Here is a 16,460-nt window from a genome sequence, read left to right on the forward strand (position 1 = left end):
CAGAGGCCTCGGGTTTTATCCACAGCGTGCGGAAAGTATAAAACTCTCTTCTCCCTCTGACATTAACGTTCCATTCCGTCCTCTTCTCATCTCCTTTAAATGTTGTTTAAATGTTGACTGTCTTTTTCACAACCTTTTACTTTTCTTCCCTTTTCTCCCCGGTCCTCAGCTATTCAACTCTTTAAATTCTCTTCTCTTTTACCTTCTTCCCTCACCACCTTTATCTTGCTCTCCTTAACGGCCCCGTGTAGGTACAGCCTGGTGAATGCCAGGCATTCCTTTGTAAGGTTAGAACAGACAAAGGTGGACCACATCGCCTGAGAGAAAACGGCCCTCTTGAATTGTCGCCCGAGGGACAGAGAGGCTGATAGCGAAGAAAAGAGGGAGTATAAAAGCAGAGGAGAAAAGCGAGTGATGGGACAGCGGAACACCTGTCCTCTGCTGTCCTCGCGTGAACCTTCAACTCTGACCTTTGTTACTTGATATAGATGCCTTGTTTGAGTAAAAGGGGCTTAACTGAAGGAAGGAAGGTGCAAACCTTCAATCCAGTATTGAAGTGGGAAGCTTTTAAAGGCTTTTTGTGCCTCAGAGTAATGAGATTAAACACTGTCAAAACCATTTTACCTCATTTACCCACCGACAATACTTTAGTCAGAGAGACTCGAGTAAACACGGTCCTTGTGCAACCCAAAAGTTAATTCCAATCCAGCTCACAAACACAAACAACTCCACCTTTCAACACACTCCGACCATTCACACAACCCACTCAAGGAACATACATGCTCAATGAACTCACCCCCAAACACACCACCTTTGAGTAGAACAGACCCCCATACGTCAACACAAAGTGGGTTCATGTCTGGTGATGCTGGGTGTGGTGTAGGGTGGAGTATATTGGTGACGCCAGCCGACCGTTCGTGGCTTATTTTCGGGCTTTTGGCGAACATCAACGGCAAAGCGGGTCTGTGTGACGCAATGCAACGGTTTTCCAGTCACTTAACGGCCGCTGTTTGTTTTTACTCTTACTAATGGAACGGAGCGAAGGGGAAAAGTGGAGTGAAAATAGAGCAACTTATGACGACCAGGTGTTTTTTCCCTCTTCTTGGGAATGTTTCACCTTGTAAAAGCAAGCGCGTGGGAGGGGACTTGTGTTCCGTACTGAAGTGAATGGTTTGGGGATTTCTTTTAAGGGGTGTGTGCTGACCAAAAATGTACAAGTGAGAATGAATGTTGTGTGAGAGTATCAGAGGGTGAGCGGAGATTCGTCAGGAGCCGGAGGCAGAATACCTCCGGCTCCACCGGCCAATATAAATATAAACATATATATATATATATATATATATATATATATATATATATAAATATATATATATATATATATATATATATATATATATATATATATATATATATATATATATATATATATATATATATGCGTCATTGAGCTACAGAAAGCTATTTCTTTTGTGGTAGGGTGTGATCAACACACGCACGCCCACGCACAAACACACATCTGGGGGATGAATGAATGGCAGGCCCTTACTACTACACAGGGCTCCTATTGATGACATCATTGCTGGGCATCTGGTCACTCCACCCTTCCCATGTTTCAGAGAGCCATTCAGTCAGCTTCAACTGCACCACGGCTCTTTCACAGACCTTGACGCCGATTGCTTATTTGCCAGTGATTATTCAATTTAGCCGGCTCCAGTCATGAACAACATACTTTTCTGAAAATACAATCAACAACTGGCCAGTTTACGCCCCTTCCGTCAGTACAGAGCAGTCGTCTGTGGATAGAGAGGATTTAAATCAATACGTCCAATGCATGTGTAATCACTTTGCCATCTTGATATTGATGGAATTTGCCAAAAGAGAGCAAAAGAAACATATTAAACCCCCTCTGTGTCGTAAATTTGACTATAATGACACTCTTCAAAAAGCGGGTCCCATTTAATATAAAATACATTCTCCAAATATGCCCTTGTTGGGACGTTGCCTATAGTTCTCATGCAAGGAAAGCCCGAGTTCACTCTGACTGGTTGTAATGGTTGGAAGATTACCCAGTCTGGGGACGTTTCTCACTCTTCATGAGCGAAACACGAATGAGAAAAGTGCAGCAGGACTGCCAGCTTTTGGTGAAAAGATGGAATTTAAACAGTGATTCAAGTAATGAATGAGAGGATGCTGCTGAAATGACTTAATAAATCAGTACCAACTGGCACGACATGATGTTGAATAAACCACAAAAAACTTGGACAAATGTCTGAAACGGCACTTTTTTGGATTCTCTCTTTCTCTCTCTCTCTCTCTCTCTCTCTCTCCTTTCGCTGTTTCGGTTCAAGATCCACTTGGAATCCCAATCTCGATCTGATCTCTAAATCAGCCAATGGCTTCGTCCCAGTAGGTCTTTCAGGAAAAGGCTAGGCCAGCTTTACAATCACAACCACGGAGCAGCTTTCTTTTCAAGGTCCACTACCAAAGCACAGGGCCAGCTAACACAGTGCCAATTAAACACTGAATGCTAAGCCTGTACTGATCTTACTGTTGGGAGTCACCCGGTGAACGATAAGGAACCACTGTAGTTCATCCAGGTTGTTAGCTCGCGTCCAAACCATGATTTCCAATTACCCACGTTGACGAGAGTTTATGCGTTCTCCCTGCAAATGCTTGGCACGTTTTAAATGCAAGGTCTATTTGACACTTGTAATACATCTTGTAGCAATGAATAGCCGGGTTGTAGTAGCGAAATGTGAACCGATGTCATTTACTGCTGTGCTTTGGTGATTAACCCCAAGAGAGTGCTATCATGTAACAATTATAGAAACAGCAGGTTTTAGGCAACAACACAATGCCCCTTTATGTATTACACTTATCCAGTGTTATGTCTTGAATGGAGATTATTAATCGGCCGTTGGAGCTACAACGGAAGTAACGAGAGACGTTTTTGTGGAAGACTTTAGGATTCAAATCTCTGGGGTGTTTAACGCCAGTATATGGCTTGATTTCATCATTTGATTTGTGTGATTGAAGCGCAAAAGAGCAGGTAAGTTTGGGAGGGAGAGGAGAGTTCAGGGAGGGGGAACACGAGCAAGAGACGCCTTTGAAATCCCCTGTTCTCGTCTCTTTTCGTTCCCTCCACTTCATCCTATACCTCACCCCTCTCTGCGCGGCTAATACCCCACCCCATCCTGCTCACTCCCCTCCCTCGTCAGTGCAGCCAGCCACAGACACTTGCTTTTTGTATGAAGGGGTTTAACCCAATGAACAATCCTGTCTGTCTGTCTTTCCCAAAAATAAGCCAGTGGGAGAGGGATCGCAGAGTAAGGCAGGGAGATTGGAGCAGCGAGGTGCACAGCCCCTGGTTATAAGTCCTGGGAGTGCTGCTTGGACCCACAGCCTTCAGCTCAATATACACTGCCTGCCTGACTGCCTGACTGACTTGACTGACTGGCCGAGTCTCACTCCACTGTTACTCGCTCTCTCTCCCTCTCCTGTCCTGCTCCCTCGCTCCTTCCCTCCTACTTTCCACCCTGGAGAGCGAGAGCGCACAGATTGTGAAGGTGTTCCTCAGACCCGTGTCTGGACAGCTTGAAGACGGCACAGAGGATTTTTCACTCTTCTCTTATTTGCTCTCTCATCCTCGCTCTCAATTTGACCAAAGCTCATGGATGGACTTTTTTTTGCTTTTGGCCAGAGGCAGAAAATGAAAAGTTAAATAGACAATTTGCAGTTGAAAATAGACATTTCTTTTATTTCTTTAAAACTTTTTGCTTGTTTTTTTCCTCCCTGCACTTGTGAGCAGCACTGGACCGACTCAGGGTACAAGCGCTTTGCCCGGGAGGACACCATTCCTCTTTTTTGGCTGCATGTTCATTGAATATCTGATGCCATTGCATCCCATGGGAGACACGCGTGGCTGAAGCAAGGAGGGAGGTAGAAGAGAGACCCACCTGAAGCTCACACCTACCGCTGCCCTTACCCAGTGCCCACTGCCCCTCAACGCCCCGAGGAGAGAGAGGTAAGCCCGACCCGCACCCACCTTTCTCTGGGGCTCCGTCAGCATCCTCGTGTCCTGTCATCTCTTCTCTTTTCACTTTTATCACATGTGGCCCCAGTGGCCGAGGCCAAAAGAAACCGGAGGAGAGAACAGGAAAGGCGAAAAAAATAAAATAAAAAACAGACGCTGCAATACCTTAGTCATGGGACTTGCATAATTCTCCTCAGTCCTAAGCTAGTGCTCAGAGTAACAGCTTGCAGATTAAAAAGGAACCGGTGCAGTTTGATCAACAACTTCCAGAAATGTAATAAAGGTGTGTTAAATAATTCAACTTAGAGTCGAATAATATTAAAGTTGTCGCTGTGCGCTCCTCTCTTCTTTGAGTGTCCCCTGACTTTCTCTGCAGTCTTAGTGGGAATGTTCTGTGAGGTTTTGCCCAAATGAGTGATGATTGTTGATTCAGGTGTAGGGCAGAGACATCGTCGATGCATCCATACTCAGGTACATCTGGGATATATGCTGACGATGTTGCAGTGGGCATTGTGTGTATCCGGAGTATGTATAGGGGTGGGGCAGTGTGGCAGTGGGATATGTACAGTGGGTTTGGCTCAACAGCAGATATTCTGGTTATCGTCGTAAGAGGGGTGTCCTCCATGTGGACGGATCTTGTGTTTGCGTATGTGACTTTAACGGCTACTCATAGACCCCATTCTGTTGGCATGGACTGCTGCTTGCTCGATGGATCTGGATGTTAACCAGGAAGTTTATTGAAGTTTATATTGTGAGTGGAATGTATTGACGTGATGGAATACTAAATGGACACATGGTCCTGTCATTTTTCCTCTCCTCTTCTCTTCTCCTCGCCTCGTCCCACTGTTGCTCCACTCTGTCCATCCACTGTGACACCTCTGGCAAGCGACGCTGCATTCCACTGTAACGACATCCCTCCGTCGCAAACAGAAGGAGGACAGAAAGCAGTGACCATGTCCCCAGGTATCCCGCATGACAAACGAACAGAGGGATAGAAAAGAGATGAGCAAAAGGGGAAAGGCCAAGAGGAACACATTCATTGAACATGTGCAAAAACGCATGCTCTGCTGGGAAAATACATTTTTCAATCACATGTGTTTCAGTGCACCAACAGCAGGCTTTCTTCGCAAAGGAAGGAGGGAGACAGAGAGAGAGAGAGAAAGAGAGAGAGAGAGAGAGAGAGAGAGAAAGAGAGAGAGAGAGGTGTAGAGGGAAGGTAAGAAAAAGAGAGAGGAGGGAGAGAGTCTGGAAAAGACAGTGTGCTGGAGTTCTGAGCTCCAAAAACATTTGGCAGCATCGTATATTTCGCTGGCGGAAAGCAAAGTCAACTGGATATACCTGTGTGTGTGTGTGTGTGTGTGTGCGTGCGTGCGTGTGTGTGTGTGTGTGTGTGCGTGCGTGCGTGTGTGTGTTGGTGCACGTGCAGCCACATATGCATGCTCCTTTGGCGACCGAATCTGTGTGAGTATCAAAGTATGTTGCACCATCCTTCAAGGGGGAGCGAGTGAATGGATACACACTAAAGTGTGAACTCTCCCCCCTGGCAGTGAGGTACAACAGGAGTTTATCGGGTCTGCAGAGCTGCCGGTGCGCAGCAGCAGTGTCTGCTTTACTGTTCAAAGTAGCATTTGCTCATAAAGTTCCGGGGCCTCTCTTATTGACTCAGTTGTTTCCAGTCAGCTTCCCACCCTTTCTTTCTTTCTGTTAAAGCACCTATAAGTCAGGAGATTTTATGCCCCTCTCTGCATCGCTAGCCGTTTTCTTGGCATGCATGTCTGGCACATGCATGATGGCAACGTTGTGCTGTAACCGCCCATGGCAACCCCATGCCACTGAATGGGACTCTCTGTTCTCCTGTGGGTGGCAACTGGTCACTCACTTTGTCACCGGTGGCTACGAGCCACTCAAGTGTGTTTGTGCGTGCAGTACATTATTTAACCGCAACTAACAGCCTCCAGCCGGCCGCCCATTCAGGCTTTTGATACAAAGGGCCGAGGCGCGACCGACCATACACAAACAACAGTCACGCTGAATGCACAGCGGCACACACAGCACACTTTATGCCCCGTGCAATACCAACACCTACATGGATTTAACACTCCTTACACACACACACACACACACACACACATTCCAAACAGATGAACACGCTCACACAGCCAAACCGCCTGTTCAGTCGGCGCTGAGACTCTCGCGCCCCACTGCTGTGACTTTATAGGCCAGAACATGTTGAAGTTGGGACTTTTAAGGCTCTAAGCACCAGCTGTTTTTTTTAAACTATTGATCTGATGTCAAGATGAAAGAGCAAGGTCTTCTCTGTAGATCTGTGAGTTTTTTTTGGGGGAGATTTCATCCTCATTAGGGCAGCACAAGGGAGAGACAGTGGGAAATCTGAGGCTCAGATCAGTCTTTGCTTGAAAACCTCTCACTGCTTAATCAAAGAGAGACAGGTCGAGTGGATTCGTACTCTTTCTAGGGATCGAAAAGGTGTTTTTCAAACAGCAGAGAGAACAAAAGAAAGACAAGAAGTGAAAGGATTTTAACTGAAGTTATGGGAGCCCCCTCTGCCTTGATGCCTTTTCTGTTCCTCACCCCTCTTTGGCTTGTAATAGTCTACACTTTGTTGCCACAAGGGGGCAGAATACCAGGCAGTTCACTGTTGCTCGCACACAGACACAAACACATGTCATCTTGTAGCGAAGAGAAAACCTGTTGCGGTCTTTATGACTGCTTTATTGAGTCATTTTGAGGCTTAGCCTACTCTCACAAAATGAATCTTACAATAAATCACCTCATAACACTGATTATATTCGATCATATTAAACAAGATCAATGTGTCTGTAGTCTTCTTTAATAAAGCCACAAAACATTCATCTGTCACTTGCATGAGTACTCCCTAATAGCTTTCAGTGCAGTTTTTTGTATGCTTTTGCATGTGTGTGTGTGTGTGTGGTGTGTGTGTGTGTGTGTACTTGGGTGCACATGTGCTTCTCTTACTCTTAGTCCGATGCCAGTGCTAGCAGGAAATTAAGGAGAATGCCACTCATTCTCAAGGAAAGTAAACGCCCACTTATCCCTTTACTTCCCTGAAACTCATACACATTAGGAACACACACACACACACACACACACACACACACACACACACACCACACACACACGCACACACATTTCCCCTTTTGTTTCATAGGTGCTTTGACTTAAAGAGGAAAGAGTGTGAGGGGGCACTCCTTTAATGGCTTCACCAACAAGAGTGTGTTTTCTTTTCAGCCGGAAGACCTGTAATCATAGCCACACACACACACACACACACACACACTCACACGCACACACACACACACACACACATTCTGGACCTGCCCACACTCTTCAGCACCTATTATAAGGCATGCCAATGATGCTGCTGATATGCTGAATGAAGAATTGCAGTAAAGGGCGGTGGAAACAGAATACATTGGGCCCTGGTCCTAATCAGAGCCCGCAGCATAAGATTCAAGATTAATAGGCTGGATTTGTTTTTCAACTGAACCGGGCAGAAGAGAAAGACGTATTAAATGTGCATCATGTCTCCCTTTACTTCCATTTTGCCTCATGTGTTTATACTCTCTAAGCTTGTTAGCACATCACTAGTAGCCGTCTTGGCCTGGACACGCAGCTGATATATGTGGAAGTCAGTCAGCTATATGGCAGATAATGAATCTGCACAAACATACGGCCCTCCAGAGTGCATGGCGCAGCACGTTATTAATCAGGCCCTTGTATTGAAGGACGTTGCTTTGGCTCTCCTGTACGAGCCCTGAAGAACAGCAGAGTACAGAAGGAGAGGGAGGAAAACTTTCTATTATTCTCATTCTGTTTTAAAATTTGGCAACTTAACGTATTTATTTTTCTCTCTCTGTCACTCTATTATTCATCTGTCGGTCTCCCTTTATGTGTGTTTATCTGTCTCACTTGCTCTTTGGTTTTCTCATAACTGTGTCTGGACCAGAGGGGAGTTTTTCCACAAGGCTGGCAGCAACGGGGGGACAGAGAACGAGAGACAAGGAGAGCAAGCAATGGGGAGGCTTGGCAGACGCCCCTTGTTATTTTCCCTCTGCCTCCCATTGACTCTGTCAGCAGTGGCTCAGTCATAGCACGGCCTCTGAGCTCAGTGGGGGCTCGGCAACATGCCCGCCTCAGCTATCAGAGGGAACTTATCGCAGGCGCGCTTCGGAGACAGAAGCGCTTTCACCATTGCATTACCACTTTTTCTCCTGCAAACATTCTCCTTTCTTCCTGACTTTGTTCTAGTTCCACAGACTTTTCTTCCATCGTTTTCTACTGTTAAAGAATACAAATCCGCTTCTCAAACCACGACTCTTCTTTCGGCTTCAACTAAAACCCCTGTGGTAAAGCAACCTTCTTCTCCAGTGCCAGACATTGCTTTCGGTCAGTGAGGCCTGAACAAGGCGCAAACAATCAAGTCTCGGACAAAACACACATTGAGCAATGCTTCCTGGAGTCAAATCGAAGTTTTTCCAATCGTGTGCCGGAGCTTTTTTTGGGACGACAGCTCGTGTTTTTAAAGAGAATCCAACAGGAACAAACGGGAATGAGAGCCTCAGTGCTCAAACCAGCAACAGTGCAGTTCCTGGTTAATGGGATGTGACACCTCGAGCTCTGCTCTCCTTCAATGCTGGATACAAAGAAGCAAGAGTTTCACCACGTCTCCTGAGGATGTGCGTGACCTCCTCACTAACAGTCTAAAAAGTTGAATCCTTCACACAGAGCGAAGCCAAATGAAGATTGTTTGATTGGTTTAGGTAGCTGTACAAATGACCATGCAGGAAGGTTTATTTTGCCTTTTTTGTTTTTCTTTCTCCCCCTTATTCATTGCCCCTCAGTTCACCTTCTGGCAAGAATTGTATTTAGGGCTTCCAAAAGCAGGACGGTTGGGCCAACTCTTAACAGGGGTCAACTCCTCAGTACAAAACTCACAATATCCCTCTTTTCATCTTGTGACAGATGTACTTCCCAAGTCAACTGTTTATTTTTATTATTTCGCTGCAGATGCAGGATGGATATATCGCTCACTATTGGGTCAATATTGAGTAATGGGTTGGAAACAGCTCTTCTGAGACCATTTGAATGGCTCCAGACTTTATTATTGTTCAGTCTGAACTTGATTTAGAAATGTGTGTGTAGGTGTTCCTTGACCTTCCTGTTGGTTTGGTTCCCTTTGGAGCGAGAGGGCCACATTTTCTGGAGTAGGTAATGGATGCTTAAACGTAGTTATGTATATTTTATCCCATTGCTGGCAATTTATCCCCCTAAATGTTACACCCTGATCCTTTAACAAACTAGCACAGGTTGCCACTTTCTGCCTAAAGACCTCAAATGTAGCTTGGCTCACAATGCTCCTCAAAGAGATGGACTTAGGATGACTTTTGATTTACATTATCTCACCCCTGGATTCTGAGTTGTTTCTTTTTGAATTTTTGTCACACCATATTATGCATCCAAAGAGCACACATCACGCCTCAATGGTTCATACAATCTTTGTTGACACTGAAATATATTTACCGATGTAAAGACACAATCAGAGCTGTTACAGTGTTCCATGTTTCTTCGATGCAGGGTGCAGGTTCCTTGAGATTTTATGTCTGAATGGCCGTGGCTTAGAGACTTAATCCTTTCTAAAAAGACTTTGAGCCCATTGAGCAACATGCGTTTCATAATGGAGCGCTCAGAGGATTTCGGCAGAGTACAACACATCCAGCCCTTCAAAGCTTTTCATTTTCGTAATCAGCAGGAAAGCAGGGAAACGATACAATGAAAAAGCGACTTTGTGCTCATTCCAGCTCGTTTGACGTGCACCCCGTGTGAGCGATGCTTTGCCGAGTGCGTTCTACATGGCGTGTGTACGTGGTCGTAACGACAGTTCTCTTGTTTCTGTTTATCCCTACAATAAATGTAATACTTCCTGGAGTTAGACGGGAGAGGCAATGCAGTTTGGCAGCATTCCTAGGTGCTTTAAAGAAGCTGTTGAAGAAGAATTATTTCATGCTCACAAGACAGGAAGGGCTGTTGGTTTGCCTTATAATTTAGGAAGGATATTGTACAAGCGGAGTAGAGTTTCATGGACAACATGTGAGATCCAGCACATTGAAGGCTAGGATAAACAAACACAAGACTAATTGGATGACAGCCTCACTGTTTGCCTCTCCATCACGCATTTGCTCGGTTTTGTCTGTGTAACATAAGCAAGCATGCAAGCGAGTATGGAAAGATTTTCTTCACAAAAACTGGCAGTACGTATGGTATAGGTATAGTTTTGGAGATCATATACAATACCCACCCGTTTCAATGTATGAAAACCAGATTAGATTGATTAGGAAGTTGCTGTTGGCTTTCGGAACACAGCTGTAGTTGTATGAAGCAACACAGACGTGAACTGTCTTCTTAACAACTGAGGAAATTCACAGATTTACATGACCTGAGTTGAAATCTGGATGTTCCATAGATGATCGATTGCAGAATAACAGGGAATAAAAAAAACAATCTTCTACCCGACATTAGCCATGCAAGTCTGTGATTGTTTGGACAGCGAAAGCTACAGAAGTACAAACGCTTCTGGAGCCTGCTGCGTTGCCTCATTGCTAATTTGAACCAGAGAAGTGGTCACTTCCTAACAGCGGGCCCCGGCCTGCTCCGCAAGCCGAACCGACAACCGGCCCAGTGGAGCCTGAGCTGGACCGCTCCCAGAGTAAGGCAGAAACCACACAAACCCGAGTCTTTCTGACAATGTGGTGAAAGTGCGATAGGGATATGGGAAACATCGGGTAAAGGGATGGCAATGGATATGTTTGGAAGAGAAAGAAAGATTGAAGTGGGACATGATGAAAACGGGGACAGGGTGGTAATTTGTGGGAAAGAGGCAAAGAGAGGTGAAAGTACAGGAAAAGATTTGGAGGTGGAAGAAGTTAAAAAGAGAAAATAAGCTCGGTCTGAGCATTTCGTTTGCAGAAACCATGTGGCGTCTTTGATCTGGCCGAGGATTTGAAGCAGTGTCAACAGAAACATGCAGGGGCCGTGTGTTTGCTCCCAGACACAGATTATTCCTCCATGAATTACTCGGCTTCAGTTCGCAGCAACCTCTTTACTACTCCAATGTTTGTTTACCCTGTCGGGAACACCCGGCATATTCCTCAAGTTGAGCAATTCAGTGATACCCCAGAACTCCTGCAATCAGTTAAACTTGCTATGCCGTTAATCTCTTGCGGGAAGCAGAAACCTGGGTAGTTTTGAAGATTTAAAAGATACACTTGAGTCAAACAGTGCTGCCTTTATATGCCGTACAACAGAGTCATTTTTCATTTAGTCCTATAACCCATTCATTCTTCGACTGCAGCCGCTGTCTTCCATCATAGGGACGAGGCATGTTCTGTATCCCTCGTCGTCTGGAAGGAAGAGGAGGGGATGACAAGCAAGCGGAGGAGGAGGACGAGGTTGCAGACATGTTCGCCAGATAGTTACAGTCAGAGGATGTGTCCTGAATGCTGTGTCCCTGCCATGTGACAGCCTGCTGATTCAAACCTCATGTTGGGAGCATTGAGACAGTGGCAATACAGTGGAGTTAGAGCATTGTTCATGGTTAAACTGCATCTAAAAAGGGCTTAAGTAGCATCGCAAAATGGTCAAATAACTATGTGTAATGTGAAAAGTGGTTGCTTGTGGAGACAAAGCCTCAGTGAATGCAGTTCCCCTTAGCTCTATGCTTATGGGAAATGTAGGACCCAGCGTATTTTGAGCTCGTGCTATTTTGACTAAATCACAGGAGCATATTTAGAAATATGAAACGGTAATACAACAGTGGAAACGGCTCAAAGTGATACTTTGCCTTCCAGCAACCCCGCTGCTTCTTGCTGGCCACATGAGGCTGGTGCTGTGCACATTGAAATCATGACGAGAAAAAGAAAGAGAGAAATTTTCTCTCAATGAAAGATGTAGTCTCCTTGAAGCTTACCACCAAAAATGAGATGCACCAGCGAAACCTCAGGCTACCTTGCGTAGTCTACTCAAACAACGGAAATCGAACGTGCATAGGGGAGAGCACCTGAGGCTGCGTTAGAAACCGCGGCCAATTCAGTAAATAGCGAAGCAGTCCATGGTTATAAAGTAGTATATTTACTGATCACATAAAGTAGTATATTTACGACTTTATAATCTTTAAAAAAATATACAAATATCAATTAGATGATAATCTGCATGAAGAATGATGGGGAGTAAAAATCTGTTATGTAATTATCGTTAAAAAAAAACAAAAAAAACATTACCAGATAAATAGAAGATATATGTAAATTTCTCTTTTATAAACCTTCTCTTAGGACACTGTCCTGTGAAACCAGCAAAAATGTGGGCTCGTCTTCATTTGCGGTGCAAAAACAGACATCTATGTTGTGTCGAAATGGTTAAAATGTCAGAAGCATAAGGAGAACCATAGATATGTGCGCTTCATCCCTCTCTGGGAGCGGATCAGCCAGGACATCTCGTCTTGAGGGATGCTGGCGTAGGCCAGCCAGGCGTAACGCAGCAGGGAAACGCACAAGCAGCCATCCACTCCCATGTGGACACAATGACAAATCCAGACCCCATCAACACTTGTGGGGAATGTGCGGAGACCCCCTCCAAGACATGCACAGTACTCACTAACAGTGCCCTAATGAGTTGAAGGCCTATCCCTGGTGGGCTGTATACGGGTGTGATCCGAAAACCAGGTTCGCTGACATGTCTCTCTGTCTTGTATCTCTTTCTGTTCCCATGCATAATTCTGTTGATCACAAGTGTCTTTCTGTTTCCTCCGGAGGTTCGCGTGTCGAAAGGCATCTCCCAGAGAGTGGAAAGTGATGAAAGTCAGATAGCCTCAACGCAGACCAAACGACGGATAAATGCTCCTGTTGCGCAACACAATTTCACCATTAAAATGGCAATTGTTATGTTGCCATCTAAATGTATCTGCTGTTTCTTAAGACCCACAGAAACCACCCTCAGAAACCATCACTGGAAAATCAAAAATCCATATACCTGCAGGGATTTTGTAAACTCCGACAGGAAGTGGTCCATAATGAAGAGGAGGGGATGTACAATGAGAGAGATGGATTTCATTTTTCTTCGCCACACATTAGATACGCCAGTTAGGTTGTTGACGTTCATGTTTGGTGATGGGGCTGGAAAGAAAAGGAAAAATCAGGCATAAGGCTGCCATTACTTTTAAACACACACACACACACACACACCTAGAAACACATATAAACAGTGTTTGTATCAGAGCTCGAGGGAACTATGGGGACAGACGCCACAGAACAGAGGCTGAGCTGTGGGCTTTCTCACTGCTGCTTTTCGATAAATCTTCAATCTCCTCCGTGTGACGCTCATCCTGCTTCGTCCCTACCCGCTGCACTGCCCTCGACGCGATTATTCAGAAAGCAGGGGAATAAGAAAAGCATTAGTTGTATCGCTGCCAGCGTCCAAAATTGTCTGAACAGTTCTCAGCCAGACACAACAGCATATTCACAGTAGGCCTACTGGCCTTATCTGTGGGTTTAATTCAGTCTTGCACATTTACACACATAAACACTGATCTCTGTGCAGAAGCTGAAACTTTCTCCTATATAGATGTTGAGCTCCGTGGACGAAGGTGTGTTGCAATGCCTCATCTGTAACCTCAGCTGCACTTCATCCTATGTCCTCCCTGCATCTTCTCTCTCTACGTCACTCCACTGGTCCATCATTCACACCATCGAGGGCGTCTGGAATGTGTCTGTAATCCCTTTCACTGCATTTTTCTGCAACAGGAGGGGAGCTGAGACAGTAAAACAAAGTGGTTATGGTGGGTGGGAGCACATGCAGAGTCGCAGACAGTCAGACAAAGTAATGGATGGTGAGAAAATCATCTGATCCACAGATATAGAAATTAAGACTGGCCAGGACTGGACCGTTTCCTCAAAAGTGTCTCAGAACAAAAACATCTTTGTTCTGTTGACTTGTGATGCTTTGGGAAACCCACTTTTGAACCCAGATGGAAGGGTTTTTGTCTCCACTGTCAGTCTAGACACCATGCATTTTCACATCTGTGCTTGTGCGATAAGCAAATTGCAGCCATTACCTTATGAGTGTATGAGGGCAATTTGGATGAAGAAGGTTGTGTGTGTGTGTGTGTGTGTGTGTGTGTGTGTGTGTGTGTGTGTGTGTGTGTGTGTGTGTGTGTGTGTGTGTGTGTGTGTGTGTGCGCGCAAGCAAAAATGACTGTGTCCACTGTGGGAGATGTGGTGAGCATCAAGGAGTGGGGGTGGGCGTGGAGTGCTCGGAGGGGAGAGTTGGTTGGTTGGGTGAAAGAAGTTTGGCATGGCGGATGGAAACGAGGTCTGGAGCCGACACACACTCGCGCATTAACAAATACACACGCAGAGGACAGACACCAGCACCCATCATTCAAAGGGCAATTTGTTAAGATCCATTTAAGTAATTCCAATAAAAACTGCAGCCGTCGTAATACGTTGTCCATGGGAGACAGAGGGGAAAGAGAGGCTCCGGGTAAGAGGTAGAAGGAAAAGTAAGTCAGACAATGTTTGTTTTTAAGTCTGCAATCTTTTGCATGTCAGTCACCCTTCCTGCTTTTCTCTGTGAGAGGAAGGAGAGTTCCCGAGTCTGGGAAAAGGATTTAGTGACGTCAGAAAGGTGCAACGAGTTTATATGCCTGCCAGCCTTATCAGTAATCAGTTCTTCGCTCTATACACTTGTGATATTTCCCACCGGTGTAGTTCTCTCGGCGTGATGCCAGTGATGTGCACAGCTCCCAAATCCTGACGCTGTGTTTGCAACTCTTTGCCAGGAAACATTTTTATGGGATGTTTGACCCCTGTGGTGCACCTTGGCACCTTCTGATAGAGCTATTACGGACCTAATGTGTCACCCATTACCTCTATGCTACTGTTGACTCACTTACCCCCCACCCTACCCTTTGAGACCCATAGACTACCCTCATAACAACCTCCTCTGAAAACGGGACGGACCAGGCCAACATTTAACAGGGGGGGGGGGGGGGGGGGGGTTTATCCGTCTGTCTCGCAACCTTAAATCTCCATCCAAGGCCAACAACCGCATAGGCAGCGTTGCATTCCAACAACTGTTATTTTGGCATTATGTCTATTTGCACTGTTCTCAACTAGGGGCTGTGAAAAGCCGTCAAAACACAGCGCTCTCTCATTCCACGCGATCCTGGACAGTGTTAGCATAGCAGAGCGGGTGCAAATACGGAGCATGGCGATGGAGATTTGCTCCTCGACTCCATGCCTTGTGTCTTTCCCTTTCTCGTGTCTTGATCCGTTTTCTATTTCCCCCAAATCCTCCTCCGAAGCATGAGAATCCTCCTACTTCTTCACCCAAATTAACAAAGATATTGTCTTACTTACATCTCGTTACTTCTATCTGGTAACTATCTTGCTCGTCCAGGTTTTGAGATGTCCCTCCTCTCTAACATAACGTGGTGTTGACAGCACTGATCCACCATATTGACTGTCTACAAAGCTAGAATCTATTGTCGAATCCCTTTTTTTCTGGTCCATACGGAAGCCCTGAGGGGCAAGTGAAAGAAACGTGAACTTTGTTTTGTTCTGTTGATAATTTTTCTAAGTCTGATCTAATTTGTTTTCTGTTATCTGTTTGTGGCATATACACATTGATATGTATGCCCACACCCACTCTCAGACCTCTGAACATTTTTACAGACAATTCAAAAGCCATCAGCTCTGATTCACTGAACACATATTAGCCTGTTCTCCTTTATACGCACGTGTGAGCACGAGTTGATGTCTCCTGTCCCCGTCTCGTTTTGTTTTTGCACAGAAAGAAAAGTGTTGGGGGTTTCAATCCTACCCCTCTAAACCTAAGTACACACGCTTGCTTCCAAACCATACAGCGTCGCGCTAAGACGTGTCAGACGGAGCCCAGAGTTTTGCTTTTTCAGCAGCAGATGAGTGATTTGAAAGGAAAGAGAGGTTTTGTGGGCGATTTACATTCACGGGATGATCGTTTGTGGGCTGCAGGCGTGCCTTTTTGGCTCTGGACGGATATCTCTGTTTGATGGCCTTCATTCGCACATGTTCGTTCAGTAATGTTCGAGCATTACCTCACTCTTCAAGAGGGGAGAATAAGAGAAAGGTGTTCGCATTTGCAAGGTGAGAAAAGATGGGAGACAATAGACAGAAAGAGACTCGACATCCAATCCATTTTCATCATGTAATGCATGCCCTTAGACTTAGAGCATAGGTCTCGGATTTGGTCGATGATGCTCACCAAACCCACCTCCCTCCCCTCTGCGTTGCCCGCTAGCATGGTGCTGCTCAACTGGAAAACAATGGCAGAAGTCCTCCATCTGGTTGCAGTTTGT

At 45.5% G+C, this 16,460-nt stretch overlaps 1 protein-coding gene across 1 annotated transcript in view; it reads left to right on the forward strand.

Moving 5' to 3' along the window:
• Window positions 1-3,892: 3,892 nt before the first annotated feature.
• Window positions 3,893-16,460, forward strand: part of col8a2 (collagen, type VIII, alpha 2) — a 38,926-nt gene continuing 26,358 nt past the window's right edge. The window contains exon 1 of the mRNA XM_079287432.1: window positions 3,893-4,024. The gene's annotated coding sequence lies outside the window, so the exon portion shown is untranslated. The remainder of the gene's footprint in view (window positions 4,025-16,460) is intronic.

Source organism: Melanostigma gelatinosum (assembly GCF_949748355.1).
Source record: "Melanostigma gelatinosum genome assembly, chromosome: 17".
NCBI classification, from domain to species: domain Eukaryota; kingdom Metazoa; phylum Chordata; class Actinopteri; order Perciformes; family Zoarcidae; genus Melanostigma; species Melanostigma gelatinosum.